The 21,547-nt window shown below is 40.9% G+C and overlaps 1 long non-coding RNA gene and 1 pseudogene across 1 annotated transcript; both read right to left on the reverse strand.

Annotated features, from left to right (window-relative positions):
- Positions 1 to 736: 736 nt before the first annotated feature.
- LOC137348987 (uncharacterized) lies at positions 737 to 1,806 on the reverse strand. The gene is made up of 2 exons (XR_010969188.1): positions 1,328 to 1,806; positions 737 to 1,188 (listed from the first exon to the last, which is right to left on the reverse strand). It is a non-coding gene; the product is annotated as an uncharacterized lncRNA (long non-coding RNA).
- A 2,203-nt stretch (positions 1,807 to 4,009) lies between these two features.
- Positions 4,010 to 20,433, reverse strand: LOC137348986 (Ig heavy chain C region, secreted form-like; annotated as a pseudogene).
- Positions 20,434 to 21,547: the final 1,114 nt, after the last annotated feature.

A 21,547-nucleotide genomic window follows, 5' to 3' on the forward strand; every position in this document is an offset into this window, starting at 1 on the left:
AGAATTTGTGCTCCTTGTCGTATCAGATAGACCCCGGCTCTTGAAATAATTCCCAGCATTTGTGTTCGATGGTATATTGTGTCAGATATGCACCAGTCTCCAGAAATCATGCCAGGGTTTGTGCTCTCTCATGTGTTATATATCTAACCTGTGCTGTATCTGTTCTGAGAATGTTTAAAGGAACAGTGCAGAGAGAGCTCCCCTGTGTAACTAACCTGTGCCGTGCCTGCCCTGGGAGTGTTTGATGGGACAGTGGGGACGGAGATTTACTCTGTTTCGAACCGGTGCTTTGCCTGTCCTGGGAGTGTTTTATGGGAGAGTGCAAAGCGAGCTTTATTCCCTATCAAACCTGTAACGTGCCTGTCCTGGAAAGGTTTGATGGGACAGTATTCCTCCATGTATCAGACTGCGATGGAGCAGAGCGCTGCTCTTTAATATAACCTGGCACATGACTGTGGCAGACCATAAGATGGGAGAATTCAGTGAGGTGCTCCAGGTCACTGTCCGGTCATTCTGCCACTGGGAGTGGCAAGATACGGCAGAACGAAAGGTGTCTTTACTCTGAAGGGACTCTGGTTGGCACTGCAGCTCCTTCACCGAAGAGCCTTGGGATTAAACGCAACCCGGACAGGACTGGTGCCATATTGCTGTCAGGAAAGTGAGGAAACGTGTAATCGGGAAAAGGGAGCTGTGTAGAGGGTCATTAGGGCAAGGAATTCAGCCAAGTCCAAGTTAGTCCATGTGTTACTCAATATTTATTAACAATTTTAAAAAAGAACATTTTACAGAGAGGATTTAAAGAAAGGTCCAAAATGAATATAACAACTTTACGTCACATTGAGTACAGAACACATATGATCTGAGCTGCCAGCTCTCTGTAAAACTGTAACAGAGCAGAGAGAGAAAACGGAGCTCAACATAAAAAGGGACCACTTGTGAATAAGGAATAGTTACTTATTTACACATGAAATTCAAACGAAGGTGAAACTCGAAGACGCATTTACATTAGAGCCACGATTATCCCACATATTTTAAAGAGGAAAACGGGAATACTATTTATGATTCTCTCAGCTACAGATTCAGAACTATAAATTGAAGGCATTTTACTGTTGGTGTTTTTCTGTTATGCAGAGATGTTTAAAAAACGAGGAAAATCCAGGGTGGCATAAATTCACTCGATCACTTGACCTGTAAAAGAGGGATAAAGGAGTGAAGCAGAGATTTCGTGGTTCGGGACATTCATCTCAAGGTTAAATTTATGAAACTTTTAGAGATTTGCGAAACAACTTCAGTTAAATTGAAGTGTGAGTGGATTGAATATTCTCACCTTCACCAGAGTGACGGCAGCACTGTAGAAAATGCTCAAGAAGAACAGGATGATGAATGTGGAAGCGGTTGTCCAGATGTTGCCGCTCTCTTCCTCATTGTCTTCAATCCAGATGTGGTCTGAGGAATCTACGCGGATATAGAGGAGGAAATATATTCAAATAGTTTATTAATCCAGCATATATTTTGCATTCGAATGTCTCTTCCTTCAGCTATTATTGGTTTTCTAATTTAATTTTCAATGTGTGGCTATTAAGTTAATCATGCTCAGTAATCTATCTCTGTTACCAACTCCACAATTATTCTTCCTTTATCATCGTCCTCCAGGCCTTATTGGAAAATGTGTCAGTTTTTTCTTCAGTGTCAGGCGCTTTTTTATTTTAGATGCAGTTGCGGTTTTTCTTAAGGGATTATTATGGTGAAATATGAGATATCGAGGGAGGTTTACTGATCGATAACAATTATTTTGAAGATGGGTTCGGATATCTACTTATTTGGAGATTGTCAATTGTGCTGAGTAAGAGCTCGGATGCGAGTTCCAATCTTATTTGTATGTGATGAATGTCGCTTGAAAATCATTTACATTCCTCAGTTTCTAAGTGAGAATTTTGCTTCGTTATCTTTTTAGGTCCACCGTGCATTCGGGAAGTTGTTGGAGATGGTGTCCATTCAATCAGTGCATTTGAATTCTACTTTCGTCAACAGCCTGGCGATTTTGTCTGCGCATTTAGTGTTTGTGCAAATGTGTACGAGTATCTTCCTTTGCATCACTCTCTGTTTCCATGTGTACGTGTGTGTGTGTGAGTGTTAATGTGTGGGAACAATGTAGTTGTTTGGGTGCCCATGTGTGTGTCAATGCGCGTGTTTATATGTTAATGCCTGTGTGTATGTGTCCATGTATGTTAGTGTGTTAATGTGCCAATGTGCATTGATTTGTGTAATCAAGTAGCCGTCTGTGTGTGTTTGGTGTGTGTGTATGTGTGTGTTTGTGGTGTGTATATGTGTGTGTGTAAGTCTATGTGAGTTGTGTTTCTTTATCCGTCTTTGTTTATGAGCGGTTGATGTTTATTTATGTCGGTGTCTGTGTCCCTATGCGTGTGTTAATATCTGTGTTTCTGTGTTGATGGATGTGTTTATGTTTCCCTGTGTTTCAATGTGTGTTTATATGTCCATGTGTGTGTGCTAATGTGTTATTTATGCCTGCTTGTGTCCCCATGAGTGTGCGAATGTATGTTTTTGTTGATGTCTACGTTTATGTATTAATGCATATATTAATGTGTGTTTATGTGAGCATGTGTGCGAATGTATGTGCTGATGTGCGCGCTTGTGTATCCATGTTAATATTGGTGTCTATTTGTTTGTGAGTGTGTTAATGTGTTAGTGTGTCTGTTTATCTGTGTGCATATGTACGCGAGTCTGTTAATATGCGAGTGTATGTGTCCATGTATGTGTTAATGTGTGTGATGGTGTGTGCTTTGATGTCTCGGTTTCTGCTTTCGTGAGACTGCACTAACGTGTGCATTTATGTTCGTGTTTGCGTATGTGACTGTGGGAATCTTGCTTTCAGCGTTTGGGTTTGTTTGTGTATGTAGATGCATATGTGTGTTTGTACATGTGCGTGTGTTTATGTGTTTGTTTATGTCCGTGTGCCTGTACATTTTTATTATTAAACGAAGTTTCAGAGAGTACAAATAACCGCGTCTAGCCCTGACGGTGTGCACTGTAGAGAATATTCTTTATCGTTCTGTGCGTAAATCTATTCTGTGCGAGATGCAATATGACATCAGCTGGATGAATGCAACAATGAAAATGATGGGCCTCGGCACAACAGGAATAGTGGATGATTAAATCACCAGTTAGATTTAGACTATTGGAATTTAATCTGTCAGGGAACGTGGCCAACAGGAAAATGTTTTAAGATATCATGTTGCATAAAGATATATTTTGCAATATATTTCCCACGTGGAATGTTTAAACCTTCGTACAGTGAACTGGAAGCCGACTTCGAACTGATGGCAATTGAATCCGATCATGAAGAGCAGTTGGCTTCCAATCTCTCTGCAGGGGGAGTGGGAGTATAGTGGGTTAACAAATGCCCTTACTCCTTTCTCTGTCGAGGAATTGGTGAGGAGTGGGGGGCCTATTACAGTAGGTCCACAATTGCCTTCCTTCTCTATTGGTGAAGTGGAGTAACAGTGGATTAACAATTACCCTTTCCCCCTCTCTGTTTAGGATGTGGATCTACAGTAGATTAATAAATTGTACTTTCCCCTCTTTCTGATGGAGAATTGTGAGTGCAGATCGTACTTGTGTGTGGCCTTCGGTTCAGTTCCCACAGCATGTGATGCTGAAACTGCAAACTGACCTCAATACCGAAGGGGTGGACAACACGAGAAGCAGGAACACCGATTACTAAATGCACTTCGTTTGTTCGTTAGAAAAGGGAAATTTTCAGATATCCCCAGACAAGGCAGGAGGAAAGCTAAGTTGCTGGTGTTACCTTCCGGAATCCTGTAATGAATCAGTTTTCCTCTGTCGCTAACCTGTGATATCTGAGTTGGGAGCACTGATTGCACAAGACTTGGGCCCGAGACCTGCAAATATCCCACTTTAGATGAATAGATCTACCCTGAGAAAATGTGGGAAGCAGAATTAATTGAGCGCTTGTGTATTTGAATCGTGATTGGAGGAAAATGTCTTTATTGATTTTTATTTAAGAATTAAAATGCAATCGAGAGATTCTCATTGACATGAATTGACAGTGTCCAACAGTGCAAGGGAAATGTTCACAAAACTCGGTTTACCGCTGGATTTATTAACTGTTCTGTTGATGATCTTCAAGGGGATCGCTTCATGTCCCACCACACAGGAGTAAGAAGCGCCGCTGGCCCACTCCTCCGCTGCAATGGATAACAGGCTGTAGATGAAGTAGGAGCTATTGTCGTTCTCTGCCATCACCTCGGTGTTCTTGTAGTTGCCAGGATTCACCGACTTGTCATTGACGGTCCACTTGACGAAGATCTCTCGGGGGGAGAAACCTCTCACTAAGCAGGTGAGGGAGAGGAACCTCTGAGCGGAGACATCGTCTGCCGGGGGCAGGAGGACAGATACGGACGGTTCCCGCAGATCTTTATCTGCAGAAAAATTAAAATAGATGTCAATAAACTGGATAATTCCACAGACAATTAAACCGTTGGTTAGATGTGAGAGGAATGTGATTTGTGCTGAATTTTAAAGGTTTTCCTTTTCCCCTCTGCGGTCTGTCCTGTTTTCCAGCCCGGAGCAGAGGCGGATGCAATCCCCTTCGCAGAGAACTTAAAGGATTAGACTGGAAAATTACATAGAAGTAAAAAGCACAGGAACAGGCAATTCAACCCAGCTAGCCTGTGCTGGTGTTTATGCCGCCCACGAACCTCCTCCCACCTCACTTCATCTCTTTCTATTCCTTTCTCCCTCATCTACTTATCTAGCTTCCCCTTAAATGCATCACCTCTGGTTCCAGAGCGTTTCGTTTGAGGAATTACAATTAAATTATCAGAATAATCCATGAGAAGACTTAACAGGACGAATTGTTCCTTGCACAAACACCGGAAATAAGCACAACCTCTCACTTATTGTTTCAATCTCACCGCTCACTTTTTTCCTTGTGGATGAAATCTCTGAGAGGAGTCGGCAGATCCTGATGGCTCACCACACAGTAGAAATCAACCCCACTCAGCCAGGATTGTGCCGAGATGTCTACGGTGCTGATCACACTGTCGGAATCCTCTCCGGGTTGCACGGCAATCTCAGATTTCAAAGGCTTCTGTTCTTGTGTCCAGGACACGTTGACACCATAAGGAGCATTAGACACGACGCAGGTTAAGGTCACCGTCGCCTCCAGTAAGACCTGTTCTATTGATGGTGGCAGTAGTTTAATTACTGGATCATTGCAGGAACAAGGAACTGTAAAACAGATATGAAAGTCAAACAAAGATTCATCTTCAGAATCAGACACCAATATTCAGCCTTCACTGTCTCTAGGAGAATAAATCAACTTCGAGACATCGAACTCAGACTTTTGCTTTATTAATATCGTTTATTGGAAGGACAACAACCTGAAAAAGCTTCCGGGAGATTCTATAACATATACTGTGTACTTGCACCCTAAAAAGCCTATAATGGGCTTTGAAGCAAGTACCCAGAGTAAAAATCGAATAATTGCGGGAGAAATTGTGTTGTGCACTGAATAATGTTCTTCCCGAAATCCCTTCGGAGCAAGCTCGAAGGGCCGTATGGCCTACTCCTGTTCCTAATTCGGATGTTCGTTTGTTAGTATTCCACCCATCTATCAGTCCTTGCACCGGATCACATCTCCTCTAAATATAATGGCTCTGACACCCACGAGCTCTTTATCTAATTCACACTGGCTCATAACGAGAGTCAAATGAAATCCCGAATTTTAGGCCCAACAGGAAACAAACTTAATTTTCTTGCGCCTTGTCACGGTATTTGGGGAGAGGAAAATGTTTAGATTTCAGATTTAGAGATACAGCACTGAAACAGGCCCTTCGGCGCACCGAGTCTGTGCCGACCATTAACCACCCATTTATACTAATCCTACACTAATCCCATATTCCTGCCATATCCTCACCTGTCCCTATATTCCCCTCCCACCTACCTATGCTAGGGGCAATTTATAATGGCCAATTTACCTATCAACCTGCAAGTCTTTTGGCTGAGGGAGGAAACCAGAGCACCCGGAGGAAACCCACGCAGACACAGGGAGAACTTGCAAACTCCACACAGGCAGTACCCAGAATTGAACCCGGGTCGCTGGAGTTGTGAGGCTGCGGTGCTAACCACTGCATATGAAGGAACCAATCGGAGGAGGGGTGAAAAATCGGGAAAATGCACTTCTGAGGAATCGTTTTGAGGTGCAGAATAACTTACAATAACGGTATGAGGCAGTTTCCTTATATCTGTAATGAGTCAGAACCCCTCAAATGTCAGTCTGCAGTCAGAAGGCGATCTGACAAGAGGGCAATAATAGAAACATAGGAAAAAGCGTAGGCCATTCAGCCCCTCCAGCCTGTTCTGCCATTCAAATAGGCAATGGCTGACCTGCATCTTAATCCCGTCTGCCCAAATGCGATCCTTAATAGTCTTGCCTTGCATAAATCTATCAATCTCAACATTAAAATTTCCAATTGATGCCAAACTTCAAGAGCGAATTGAGGGAGAGAATACCAGATCACCGATAGCCTCTGCATAAATGTTAGCTTCCTGATATCATCCCTGAATAACCTTGGTCTAATTTGAAAGTTATGCCCCCTTGCTCTCGAGTCCCTCACCAGAGGAAATATTTTTCTCCATTGACTCCATCAATTGCAGTAAACATCTTAAACACCTCAATTAGATCCCCCTTCAATCCTGAAAGCAATGCCAGTTTGGTCTGTGAAATCTGTCCTCTTAATTTAACCCGTTCAGCCGCGCTACAATTCAAGTCAGTTTCTGTTGCACCACTCCCACGGCCAATAGATTCCTCCTGAACTCCGGAGTTCTGAATTGAACACAGTTTTCGAAATCGATGCTCTTTCTGGCGCTTGATCCCGAGGCTGTAACCGGGAAACGTCCAGCCACTTATTGCCGCTCTGAATATAATCAGCCAACTCAAGATAAATCTGATATCAAGGCCACCTCATTCACTATGTGACATCAATGAGATGTAAGACTGAGGATTGGGAGTTTTAGAAACCAGCAAAGGACAACCAAAAAGTTGATAAAAAGGGGAAAAAATAGAATTTGAGAGTAAACTAGCCATCAATATAAAAATAGTTTGGAAGATCTTTTATAAGAACATAAAAAGGAAAAGAGAAGCCAAAGTAGACGTTGGTCCCTGAGAGGCAGAGACAGGAGAAATCATCATGGGGAATGAGGAAATGGCAGAGGCATTGAACAAATATTTTGTGTCTGTCTTCACAGTAGAAGACACAAGTTCCATACCAGAAACAGGCAGTAATCTAGGTGCTAAAAAGAGTGAGAAAATTAAGGATATTGATATCAGCCGAGAAAAAGTATTGGAGAAACTTGACAGAGTAAAATCTGACAAGTTCCCAGGACCTGATGGCTTACATCCTGGGGTTCTAAAAGAGATAACTGCAGAGATATTGGATGTGATGGCTATGACTTTCCAGAATTCCTCAGATTCAAGAATGGTCCCATCAGCTTGGATGTTATGGCAAATGTTATGCCGCTTTTCAAGAAAGGAGGTAGAGAGAAAACAAGGAACTACAATCCAGTTAGCCTGACGTCAGTCGTTGGAAAGATGCTGGAAACTATTATTAAAGAAGTCTTGACATTACACTTGGAAAAGCATAGTATGATTAGAACAAGTCAGCGTGGTGTTACTAAAGGGAGATACTGTTTAACAAATGTATTAGAGATTTCTGAGGATGTAACTAGTAGGGCAGATAAAGGGGAACGAGTAGATGCAGTATACCTGGCCTTTCAAAAGGCATTCAGTAAGGTACCACATAAAAGAATAATATGCAAGGTCAGGGCACATGGTGCTGGAGGTAGTATATCAGCGCGGACAAAGGATTGGTTAACAGACAGGAAGCAGAGAGTGGGCATAAATGAGGCATTTTTAAGTTGGAAGGCAGTGAATAGTGGGGTGCCGCAAGGATCAGTGCTGGTGTCTCAGCTATTTACACTCTATATTAATGACTTGGAAGAAAAGACAGAGAGTAATATATCTAAGTTTGCTGATGATACAAAGTTCAGTGGAAAGGTAAGCTGTGGGGAGGATATATGGAGAGGCTGCAAAGAGATATAGACAGGTTAAGTGAGTGGGCAGCAAGTTGGCAAATGGAGTATTATATAGGGAGTTCTGAAATTGTTCACTTTGGTCGTAAAAATAGAAAAGCCAAATATTTTGGAAGGAGTGAAAATGGTAAGTGTTAATGTTCCAAGAGACTTGGGGGTACTCGTACAAGGAACACACAAAGTTACCATGCAAGTGCATCCGGCTATTAGGAAGGTAAATGGCATGTTGGCCTTTTGTGCAAGGAGATTGGAGTACAGGAATAAAGAAGTCTTACCAAAATTGTACAGGGCTTTGGTGAGATCGCAAATGGAATACTGTGTGCAGTTTTGGCCTTCACATTGAAGAAAGGATGTCCTTGCACTTGAGGCAGTGCTGTGAAGATTTACTAAATTGGCCGCATTGGTTGATGGGCTTGTCCGGTGATGAGAGACTGAGTAAATTGGGCCGATATTCTCTGGCGTTTAGAAGAATGAAAGGCAATCTAATTGAGACACACGAGATTCTGAAAGGGCTTGATCGGGTAGAAGCTGAGAGATTGTTCCCATTGGTCAGGCAATCGAAAACACGGGGAAGCAGCCTCAGGATAAGGAGCCAATAATTCAGGACTGAGATGAGAAGAAATTACTGCACTCAAAGAATTGTGAATCTTTGGAATTCTCCACCACAGAGGGTTGTGGATGCTCCATCATTGAATACATTTAAGGCTGGCATAGATAGATGTCTGGTCTCGCGGGTAATCAAGGGATATGGGGAGCGGGCAGGAAAGTGGAATTGAAGCCCAAGAACAGCCATGATCGTATTGAATGGCGAAGCAGGCTCGATGGGCCATATGGTCTACTTCTGATCCTATTTCTTGTGTTCTTGTATCAAAGCAGAGGGAACCATTTTGTGGTGATGTAATAACATGTTGAACCGTGAGCAAACCTAATTCAGCACTCACAGCGGAACAAAGCAAAATAAAACCTACATGATGGTAAATTAGAAATTATTCTGTGATTTGTACTAATTCCAATAATTTCCTGCCTTTGATATTCATCATAGAACAGAATGATCTGGAGCTTTCTCCATTGGTGTCTCTTACCCTGAGATCCGGTGATGTTTCGGCTTTGGGTGACCGCTTGATGGGAGACCTGGCAGGTATAGACCGTGTTGGTGAACCATTCCCCTGCGGGGACTGTCAGCCGACTGGTCGCTGAGAAGTTTCCGTTCACTTCACAGGCGGGAGAGGTGACGAAGCCCGAATCCATGGATTGTCCATCCTTCAACCAACTCACGGTTATTGACTCTGGATGGAAATCGATGATTGAACACAAGACAGTTGCAAATCTGCTGCTTGTGATTTCTTCACTGGAAGTCTGGGTGAGGAGAACAGTTGGATGGACGATGTCGCCTTGACAATCTTCAAGAAAAACATGTTAGACATTTCTAGAAGAAATTAATAACTAATGCAAACTGTTCTTTCATTTTAACAGATGTCAAGCAGACACTAACTGGAATCTTCAGGAATTAGAACAGTGCACAGTGCTCTAAATGTAATATAGCCGAAGCTCTACAAAAGATCATTCTAGCTTTTCAGTTTTTCACAGTTTCCACAACACTAACCTGGAATTTCCTTGATCCAGACTGACTCTCCGCGTCGAACCTCGCAGTAGATTTTGCTGCTTCCCACCTCTGACTCGGTGATGGTTAACTGGCTGCTCAGGGTGTAGGTTCCCTTCTTGTTCAGCACTGACGGGTAAGTCTTCAGTCCAGTGGTGATCGTCTCTTGATCTTTCTTCCAGGAAACGCTGGTGATTTGGGGGATGTAGTCCATCGCCAAACAGCCGTAGGCAACGGAGCCACCGGTGTTGGGTTGTTCACAGGAGCACAGACCATAAAGTGTCGGGGGAGACGGTGTCGCTGGGAAACAATGGCAGATTGAACAAGTTAGACTCTGTGATTCTTGCTTATTAAGTAACCAGACACATCGGAATTTAACTCCAGCTAGAAACTGATTCCAATATTTTCCGATTGAAACCTTCATCCACATTTCAGCTTCATTTAGATCCATCGTTTGGTGATAATCGCCTGTCGGTCCCCTGGTTAGGAAAACACCTCTCTTTCAGGACCTGTCACATTACAAAATTAAGAGCCTTTTGAAGTCATCTCAATAAAGTACCCTCCATTGGACTGATCTGGAAGAGGAGATTCCCCACTATTTCAGCTAGTACTTATTTCTAAACCAACAGCACCTTGCCAAAAAAAAAGCACTCGGCATTTATTAATTGCAGTTTTTGGAAATTTACTCTCTGCAAATTGACTGCTGGTTTTCCCCACCCCTCCACATACCACCACCACCCACCCCCCACCCCTCCACCCCACGCCCACCCCCACCTCTCCCCACCCCCAAATAGCGGCAACTCTTAAAAAGAGGCATCGCAATGTGTGCTTATAAAACGAGTTTATAACCCGAAACTTGACTCCCAGGCAAAGTCCTTTCATTATTTCCCCATAAAAAAACCTACAACAAATCCTGGCATGTACATGACCCAGGATTATAAAATAATAGAAATGATAGCAGAGAAATAGGCCATTCGGTCCATCAAGCCTGTGAAAGATCACTCCAGCGATCCCGCTGACCTTCCAATTACTAATTTAAAGCAACATACTGCGGATGCTGGAAATCGGAAATAAAAACAAGAAATGCTGGAAATGCTCAGCAAGTCTGGCAGTATCTGTGGAGAGAGAAACCGAGTTAACGTTTCAGGTCAGTGACCCTTCAACAGTGACCTGCTGAGTATTTCCAACATTTCTTGTTTTTATTCCAATTCCTAATCTTCTTTTCTAAAGTTCCATTTTATCCAGCTATGTTAGATTCTGTTGACAGCTCTCTTTCTGATAGGACATCCCAGATCCTAACAACCCCCTGTGTAGAAAAGTAGATTCATACCCTCTTCCTTCATTCTTTTGACGCTGATTTTAAATCAGTGCCCTCTGCAGTCCAACTCACTGATCTGGGCAAATTGGTTTCGAAATTTCTGGATAAAACATTCATTATTCAAAACACCTCTACATGACTTCATTTTAATCTTCTATGTTCCCACAACAATAAAGAACTTTAACAATAAATAGTTGAAGTCTCCTTTGAAACATGGACTGAATCATTTAGTACACAGATTTCAGAGGGGAATGTTTACACAACCTAGTTTCTGGAATTAAAATTTTAGATGACTCGGCATTGACTCCAGACTATCAGTTTCCTTCTCAGTACTTGAAGATTGTGATTTGTGTTCTAGCTTTACTGAATGGATCTCTCCCGAGTTTGCTGCTCCCTCCAGCTCAATTAATAATCCGAAATAAATCCGATTCCTAAATATCAGTTATCTGGAATGATGTTCTTGAAATGGTCCATTTAATTTTCCAAAGTATGTTCCCACCCCTCACCAGTGAGAACTGGTGTTGCAGAGTGTGCCGTTACAGACACATCTTCTTGTAGCTTACACCGACCATAATGTGAACATCAGGAGAGGTTTCTTCTATAAATATCTGATATTCACATTACTTACACATTACACATCGAGTGAATATCAGTAATTTCCAGGCAAGGGAGGACAAAAGTTCCTGAAGTGTTATTGCTGACATGGCCAACTCTCACTTCTGTTTTGTGTGGACAATTCAAACACTTGAGGCTTATTGGTCAGATATTGAAAGCTCGCTCACCAAAAGGATGGAAAAGAGATTGTCGATGTTGGTGGCACAAAGGTTGGACAGATGGGCTCTCAAATGACATTAGATAACATACCACATAAGAGAACATTCAGAAAATTTAGAAATACAGCACTGAAACAGGCCCTTCGAGTCTGTGCCGACCAACAACCACTCATTTATACTAACCCTACAGTAATCCCATATTCCCTACCACCTACCTACACTAGGGGCAATTTACAATGGCCAATTTACTTATCAACCTACAAGTCTTTTGGCTTGTGGGAGGAAACCAGAGCACCCGGAGAAAACCCACACAGACACAGGGAGAACTTGCAAACTCCACACAAGCAGAACCCAGAATCGAACCCGGGTCCCTGGAGCTGTGAGGCTGCGGTGCTAACCACTGCGCCACTGTGCCACCCATTTGGGGAGTAGAATTTCGAAGTTCGAGAATTATACGAAACAAATTGTGAGCAGGATAGTAACAGAGTTCAGGAGGACATAGACAGACTGGTGAAATATTCAGAGACAGAGCAGATGCAATTTAATGCGGTTAAATGTGAAGTGCTGGACTTTGAGGAACAACAGGGAAAGCTAATGCAATGTAAGTGGTACTATTTTGAAGGGGGTAGAACGGTAGAGGGGCCTGAGGTGCATATTCACAATGTTTTGAAGATGGTTAAGAAAGCAAATAGAACATTTGGTCTTGTAAAATGGATTATTGAATACAAACAAGGAAGTCATATTAAAGCTTTGCAAGTCACTGATTAGGCTGGAGTATTTTTTGCACAATTCTGGCCATCACACTTTCGGAAGAAGGTCACGGCTTTGGGGAGAGTGCAGAGGGAGTTTACCAGGATGATGTCAGGAATGAAGGAGTTCAGTTATGTAGAGAGATTATACAAGTTGAAATGTTCTCCTTCGCTGGATACCGAATAGGCATGTTCAAAATTATGGGATGTCTTGATGTAGCAGATAAGGAGAAACTGTTTCCTCTGGCAAGTGGGTCAGTGGCAAAATAATTAATTGGCAACAAAATGGAGTGTGGGCGGGGTGGTGGCTGCAGAAGGAGGTCTCTTTACTGACAGAAGGTGATTTTCACAGAAGCATAGAACGGTTACAGCACAAAGGGAGACCATTCAACCCGTCGTGTCGATGCATGCTCTCTGTAAGTGCATCTGGAATGCACAAGGCACCAGGACATGTCCTGGAAGGAGACTACATTTCATGGTTATGAGGGGGGAAATGGCTTGTAGGATTAAATTGGAGAGCTCTTTAAGAGCTAACACAGGCATGGCGGGCTGAATGGCCACATTACGTACGAGAAGATTCTGTGATCCTACCCGACTCAGTAGAGTTAGTTCTTCCAAATTCAATGGGAGGAAAGGCTTCATAAATTTGAACATCTCTGACATTTGTTTCTATTGCTTATTATAATGAAAGAGGATTTTTAAAATAAGAGGATCTGAAAGATTTAATAGAAGTGAGTCAATCAGATACCGTCGGAGACTTAAAGTTTGTGATTGACATTGATTGCAGGCTAACTGTATCACTTCAAAAGTTACACAGAAGCTTACTTCAGTGGCTTTGTGCCCTCTGCTGTGACCCAGTCCAATAACTGCATCTCAGAGTTTATCACTGCCTGTTATCTTTTGAAAATACTTGAACGAAATACTGGTTTTAAACATGAGATTATCATGATGGTTATTTGGAGCAGGAGTCTCGACTTTTCTCCATTTAAATCGCCAAAAGGTCTTCCAGCCTCATCAGATCAGAACAGGTGCTGTTCTCTGGAATGTTACAGTCACTTCCTGCAACTTTTTGTTCTGAAAGCGCTCTCAAAATCAGACCAATTTCATTCAATAATTATCTGATGCTTAACATTTTAAAATATTATTAATTCATTAAAATTTGGCCATGAAAGAATATTAATACCAATTAATATGCGTTGTTTAATCTGGGCAATGGAACGATTTATTTTCATATATCTGGGTCAAGAACTCACAAGTTCTAAGTTAGATGCAGATTAAGGATCCTTGGAACACTGGGGAAAACACTCTCAGGTCAGGTACAGGAAAGATAAGCGATCGAGTAAAGACCCCTTTGTACGGCCCTGTCATGAGCTGCAAGGTCAGACATCGCAAGTGTTATATTCGGAGGAAAGCCGCCTCTACACTACACTGTCGCTCTGGGTCAGGTACAGCACTAGTTTAATATTTTAAAAAATAGTTCCCTCTACGCTGTCCCATCAAATACATCCAGGACAGGTTGAACCAGGTTTAGGTACAGAGTAATTTCTCCCTCTACCCTTGCCTCATCAAACGGATCCAGGATAGTTACAGTATGCATTAAGTATGCAGTAAAGCTTCCCCTACATTGCCGAATCAAACACTCCCAAGGGAGGTACATTGCTGATTACAAACTGACCAAATATCCTTCTACAGTCTGTCTGCCGTGTCTCTGAAGTGTTATCTCTGATTGTCACAGACTGGAATACTGATCTCATTGCTGAGGCGCCTCATCAAACTTAAAGTCAAAACTTTAGGTTTCTCACAGATACAAGCTTCTTAAATAAATGGATCAAGTTGCAGGAGAACGAATCAGACTGTTTACCACCTGTAGGGAGGGCTCCTCGTCCCGACACAGTAAGCAGGCGCACAGAAACTGAACAGGCACAAACGATGCAACAATCGGGCTCTCAGCAGATAGATCTGTTCAATCCGTCAATTTCAATGAAGCTGTTTGATTCTAATTTATCAATTGTCAAATTGTGACCACTCCAAGTCTGGAAGCTCTTTGAAATTAAACTGATAGTCATTTCCAAAACTCCCTTCGACCTCCAAATGTTTCTCCCTGTCTGTTTGCAATCTTAAAAACGTGTATGAAAATTCTGAAGGAGAGAATCTATCTCCACTTGGCGAGGCAAAATTTGATTAGGTTATGGTCAGCATGGCGATGTCAAATGGAATTTAACGCTGAAAAGTGTGAGGTGATACACTTTGGAAGGAGTAATGTGACACGGAAGTATTCAATGAATGACCTGACACTGGGAAGTTCTGAGGAATAAAGGGATCTTGGCGTGTTTGTCCATAGAACTCTGAAGGAAGAAGGGCAGGTTAATAGGGTGGTGAAAAAGGCATATGGGACACTTGCCTTTATCAATCGAGGCATAGATTACAAAAGCAGGGAGGTCATGTTGGAGTTGTACAGAACTTTGGTAAGGCCACACTGGAGTACTGTGTGCAATTCTGGTCGCCACATTATAGGAAGGATGTGATTGCACTGGAGGGGGTGCAGAGGCGATTCACCAGGATGTTGCCTGGGATAGAACATTTAAGCTATGGAGAGAGGTTGGATCGGCTTGGGTTATTTTCGCTGGAGCAGAGAAGACTGAGGGGTGACCTGATCGAGGTGTACAAGATTATGAGGGGCATGGACAGGGTGTAAAGGGAGCATCTGTTACCCTTAGTTGAAGGGTCCATTACGAGGGGACAGTAGTTAAAGGTGAGGGGTGGGAGGTTTAAGGGGGATCTGAGGAAGAACTTACTTTTTTACCCAGAGGATGGTGACGTTCTGGAATGCCACTGCCTGGGTGGGTTGTCGAGGCCGGTTGCCTCACATCCTTTAGAAAGTACCTGGATGAGCATTTGGCACGTCACAACATTCAAGGCGATGGGCCACGTGCTGGCAAATGGGATTAGGTAGACAAATCAGGTGCCATTAATGCATCGGTGCAGACTCAATGGGCCGAATGGCCTCTTCTGTACTGTATTATTCTGTGATTCTGTGAGAAAGTTTCCCTTAAAATGAGTACATCAAAACAATCCACATTCAGGAAACTTTGATGTCGGTGACAGGAACTCAGTGACAGATAAAGAATTTAGCAAATCAGGAGACATTTAATTGCAAACAGATTACCCACTGGTTTGATACAATTTCAGAACTAAATGTTACCAAAAAATCATTGAAGCAATACACAAAGTTAATTAAAATCAGCGGTGAAACCTTATCGAGCTGAGAATCGCTGAGTAAGAAATGTATTGTTCTCTAAATTATTTTTGGACATCATTCAAAATTCTCTCCGGCCCTTGCTATTTTGCAATCATTGGAATCCTGGGAGGTCATTTATGTTTACTGAATTAGCGCTATTATATTCTAGGCTAATATTTAGGTTACCTGATTTTACACTGTAATTTTGAGCATTAGTTAATATTAATTCAAGACCAATTTCTGTGAAATTATCGGATTTTAATTAAATCAATATGACATTTAATCAATATTAAATAATAGACGTCATATTGATTGATGAAAACATTCAGACAAATATATTACTTAATCGAATCACAGTTCAATAATTTAAAATGAAAAATAATTTCTACTTCGGCCCTGCTTTCAATCTATAAACTTGGAAACTGCGCATGTATCTGAATGTGTTGATATATCATAGACTCTGTCTAATCTCAGCGAGTATTTCACACGATGGATTTAAGAGTGGAATATTTTAAATAGTTTCAAGCCAGGCCAGGGTCACATCTCACTAACTGTTCATGGGCTGTAACATCCGCTGTTCATGAAAGCAGGACTCTGGTGTTTAAATATTGTCATAAATCTTAATCATATAAGAAAAAAATCAAAAACATCCGGACAGTTTGCGATCAGGAACTGTGCTGCCTCTATTTAATCAGACAATGTTTTTATATTTTATTCTCGTAATGCACACAATCCCCGTAAATTAATTGGTAAATATATTCTGGTTTTTTTTATTGAAAGAAGCTCCAAAATGATCACTGTAAAATTGGACGAGAATAATTCTTTCAGATCATCTGCGACATTTCAAACTTAATGAACAAATGTAGCCCAGATTTTGCTGATCAATTTAATATTTCATAAGAATTAAGCATAACTCTCAGGTATAATCTGTTCTTTGTCTATAATTCTATCCTGTGTGCAGCATAACTGTGGGAGACAGGATGTTGTTACTGAATTAAAAACTAACATTAACCTTTTGTAATTAATTGAATCTGCTTGAATTTCAAGGGGTTATTTGTTTGCCTCCAGCCTTACGCAGTTTGCAAGTTTCTTCAATTTAAACAAAATCATATCTGCAATTCTTTGACTGCCAACAACTTCCTGTCTCAGGAAAATTGTTAATATTAGATTAGTGATAATTATCTCACTATCCAACAACAAATGATATTTAAGGAAGAACATGGTTTGGGCTGCACGCAAAGAATGTAATAACCGGACAGAGATATTACACTGACAAACTGCAATTTACAACTCCTATTGAAGTTATAAGTAAAGACAAGCTGTAATTCACTTGTTTTAATCAGAAATATAACAATTAATTCAAAATCGTTCATCAAATTGAACACAGCACTAGAATAAGTACACTCTTATTGAAATAATTTCAAGCATAAATTAAAATTGTCTGCAGCCCATAACATTTCTGGTCACGATAATTGTGCGCATGGCACACCAGAACTGTGAAAGTCGATTAATGAATAATGAATCGATGTTAATATTAAAGCATATTTGGTTTATATGATGAGATATTGCCGCATTAAAACTGTTTGAATTACATTAACTTTACTCTCCAATCTGCAAACCTTCTAATTATGCAGTTTGTAATTGCAGTAACATTTAACGGACTTTCACGTCACAAACCGTGGCTTAATAGTTTAACCTGTAATTATCAGTTAAATTTTTAAAATGCCATGAAATATCTTAAAATATTATTTCTCATTTCTTTCAAACAGTTTTAAACACGTAGAACGTTTCAATTCGATCAGAAAACCTGCAGCCGCTCGCTCGAGATTAAACAATGTAGAAACACCAAACTGTTTCACAAATTTTACTTATTCAAAGTAACACACTCTCTTCAGCAGATAAACACCAAATCACATCACTGAGGAACTGAATCCCACCACAGTACATTTCATGGAGAAGCAGCTTAATTCTACAAATACTTCCAGCAGAATGAAATGTAATATTGCAAAAAAAAATCTCAATGCAGAATCCACCGAGCCCGCCTGTACCTGACCTAACTAATTATTAAAATGATCAGATATATGAAACAATGGTCGCAGAATTGTTAGTAGACAGAACATGTTTAATAAATTAATATGAGTCCATGGCATAATCCATTGATGTTGGCTGATATCACTGCAGTATAATAACGAAGATTATATGAATTTAAATCTGACCAAAGCTGCAAGTTTGTTATTTATGTAGCTTTTAATTACATCAAAATTTATTGTATTACATGTGAGCATTCCTGAGCAGTAGATTGATAGATGGCAATTTAATTACCACAAATATGAATCAAAATATTGTAAGACTATTTTTAACCGTTGAAGCTTTCTGCCTATACTTTTATTTCAAACATATTTAAACACTTATTGTTTGCGCTAGACTAGAAAACCTGCAGTGACTAAATGTCAGCAAGATAAATCCTTGCAGAAATGTCGAACAGTTGAACAACAGTTCGGTATTTAAAGTAGCACAGACACACCATCTCATCAACAAATTAACACCAAATCACATCAAACAGTAACTGAATCCTTCAACAGCACAGCCTGTGGAGAAGCCGTTAAATTCTCTAATCCCTTTGCAGCAAAATCACATGAAACATTGCACCAAATCTCAATACAGAATCCACCGACTCCACATTTCAGTGAACTAAGGTATCGTTAAAATAAACAGAAATATAAATAAAAACACGAATAAAACAGTTACTGAATAAATGCATGTTTCTTACCTGCAGTCACCGTCACCATGGTCCCTTGTCCCCAGTAGCCCATGGCGTCACAGTGTTACATTCCCTGGGCTGGGTCACACAATAACCGGCTCTGCACAGAATAGAGAGAAATCCATCATTATTTTAAATATCCATACCCCAGAGGCAAAATAAAATCTTGATGGTTCTTTGTAAAATTATATCTGCATTACTGATTTTTTTCACTCTTTATAAATTTCCCTGATGTTTTATATTTCACACAGTAACATATCAGCAATTATTGAAATCACCAACTGATGAATGAGTAATTAATCAGTTTATCCATAATAAACCGTGCAAGGAGGACAGTGCTGGACACAAACAGTACTTCACTGTATATACAGTTGGATTGTAAAAGCGAGCACTGACCCAGACTCGTCAATTAGTGCTGAGGGAGTTTTTGTTTTGACAGTAACTGCTGTGCCACCCAGAATATCACAGTGAACCACACCGTGTCAAATACTGCAGTGGACTGTTAACTGTAAAATACAGAGATTAAATTCCACAGCGTCCTCAAAAACCTGATTCCGACTCCCCTAAGAGTATATCGGTGAGATAATTCAGTTTATACCCGTCATTATATTTATAAAGGGGATTTGAATACTTCTGAAGCATCTGTACTGATTTAGCGTGACAGTCAGCACTAATTACGCAGGAGACTTTTATACATTTTTACAAATCTATATTATATTTCCCCAGTATTTTTATTTAATCCTCATTGTTTACGGACCATCTCCCGTGTTAGTGATCACTGGTTGGTGCAAACTCCATGTATGGGGTTTTTGTGTGAGGAATTCGCTCTGTACAGCACCGTGACCCACTGTAGTACCCACAGTGACACGAACCTGCACAAATACTGCACTCACTCTGTTAAGTACTGCCTCTCACCATTCGCTTCATCTCGAAATCCACTTCTGATCTAGTTCGGAATATATCCAAAAGTTTACACCACGCAGTAGGAAGTGACTCCAAGTAACTCGCTCCAGGTCACAGTCACATTAAAACTAGCATCTTATCCAGATCTGCAATTGCCGATACTGTTAACATTAAAATCAGCACAGCCAAAATTACTCATCAGTACTTCGATCAGTGTCTTAGATTTGAACCATTGAATTTTCACTGTGCTAGTTGTGTAAGAGACGGTCTCTGGTCTTTTTCTGAACACTGCCGTTAATATTGTATTTAATACAATTACTGACCGTTAGATTATGATGGAAGTTGTTGAATTCCCTCTCCATGTGTTATTGTACGGGTCCAGCCCTGGTTCTTCTCATTGTGATCTCTGGCACAGTAATAAATGGCGGTGTCTTCGGTCTTCAGTTTCTTCATCTCCAAAGCGAAGATGTTTTTTGAAGTGTCTTTGGATGCAGTAAATCGATCTTTAATCTCTGGGGCGTAAGCATTGTCGGATGAACTATAGTAGTAAACTATCCACTCCAGCCCCTTCCCGGGAAACTGTCGGATCCAGTACATGTTGTAGCTGCTAACAGTGAATCCGCTGGTTTTACAGGTCAGTCTCAGGGAGCCTCCTGGTTTCCCGGTCTCTGCCTCTGGCTGAGTCAACACGACATCCGAATGGACACCTGTCAAAAATATTTTTAAAAACCCGAGGATTAATCCTGGTGAAAGTATTCCTGACTCGTAACATTCCAGAGAGAGACTAACACTGAGACGGGAACAGTGAGAGACTCAGACAATAAAAACTACTCACGGGATAAAAAAACCAGTAACAGACTGAGAGAAATCGCCGACCTCATCCTTCTGGCAATTCAGGGAAAATGGTTCTGGTAAGAACTCACTGAGCAAACCCACTCCCGGACTGTTGTATTGCGGTCCCAGTGACCTGCATTTAAATACCTGGCAGAAGGAGGCGAGGTTCCAGGCTCCGCCCATAGATTCCCTGATAGAGGCGGTTACTGGATCCACGTCCCACCTTCCACATCACTAACAGAATGGATTCATATCATTACACTGGGATATTATTAAATGTGAACTTTTTATCTGCATCCATGGATAGTTATTTGACTTTATGGATTTAATGCTATATTACGTGGTAGTAAATGGAGATATTGCAGTTGAGTATATGTTCAGTAATAAATAATTGCATTGTGGACTGTAAATTAAATCTCTTTATTTCCTCAACTCTTCACAGGGAATGTGAATCTCAGGTAAAATTACATTACCAGGGTCTAAAGTGACTGTTAATGTGTGTCAATCCATCTCGCTATATCTATCCCTTCAGTTTATAACAATAATTTGTTCACAATTTATGCAACTGAATGCGGGATATTAGTAAAGTGATTCTATTTGCAGTGTGAATAACTGTAGTTACACGATTTAAGACCAGAGTGATTGGAAACGCCTTACATTATTCAAAAATCTTTCTCTCTCTCTCTCTCTGTATTTCTCGAATTGCTCCTGACTCTGTGACTCTAAGCCAGCCCATTGAAAATTGGCTGTAAACGAAGTCCGCTTGCTTGATAATTAAGGAGTCAGAAGTAAAATTCAGATTATTTTTCGAAAAAGGGAATCCAGTGAATCAGAACCAAAACGGCGATCAACAAATCTACTCTCCGGCACCCAAAACATTGCAGCTAACTTTAATCGAAACAGTGCAATATACACTGGGATCAGGAATACAGTATATCAGGAATTAATGCTACACTACAGAATATCGCAAGAATAAACGTTTTATCTACTGTGGAAATGAATCGCAAACTGAGAATTTCTCTACTCATTGTCTGTCCCATGTCTGGCTATGAGAGGGCTTGTTAAACAATCCAAATCATCATAAATTAAACTGTACATTACGCAACTGTTATCAGTAATAGAGGAGTCTTTATTTGTTTGCGATTGACAGCTCTGTGAGAAAATTCAAGGAAATGCAGCGGATTCAAGGCAATTCCACCTATTTATTTATTTACTTTGCGGATCCCAATATCTCAATA

The sequence above is a fragment of the Heterodontus francisci genome, chromosome 34 (assembly GCF_036365525.1).
Source record: "Heterodontus francisci isolate sHetFra1 chromosome 34, sHetFra1.hap1, whole genome shotgun sequence".
Lineage (NCBI taxonomy): Eukaryota > Metazoa > Chordata > Chondrichthyes > Heterodontiformes > Heterodontidae > Heterodontus > Heterodontus francisci.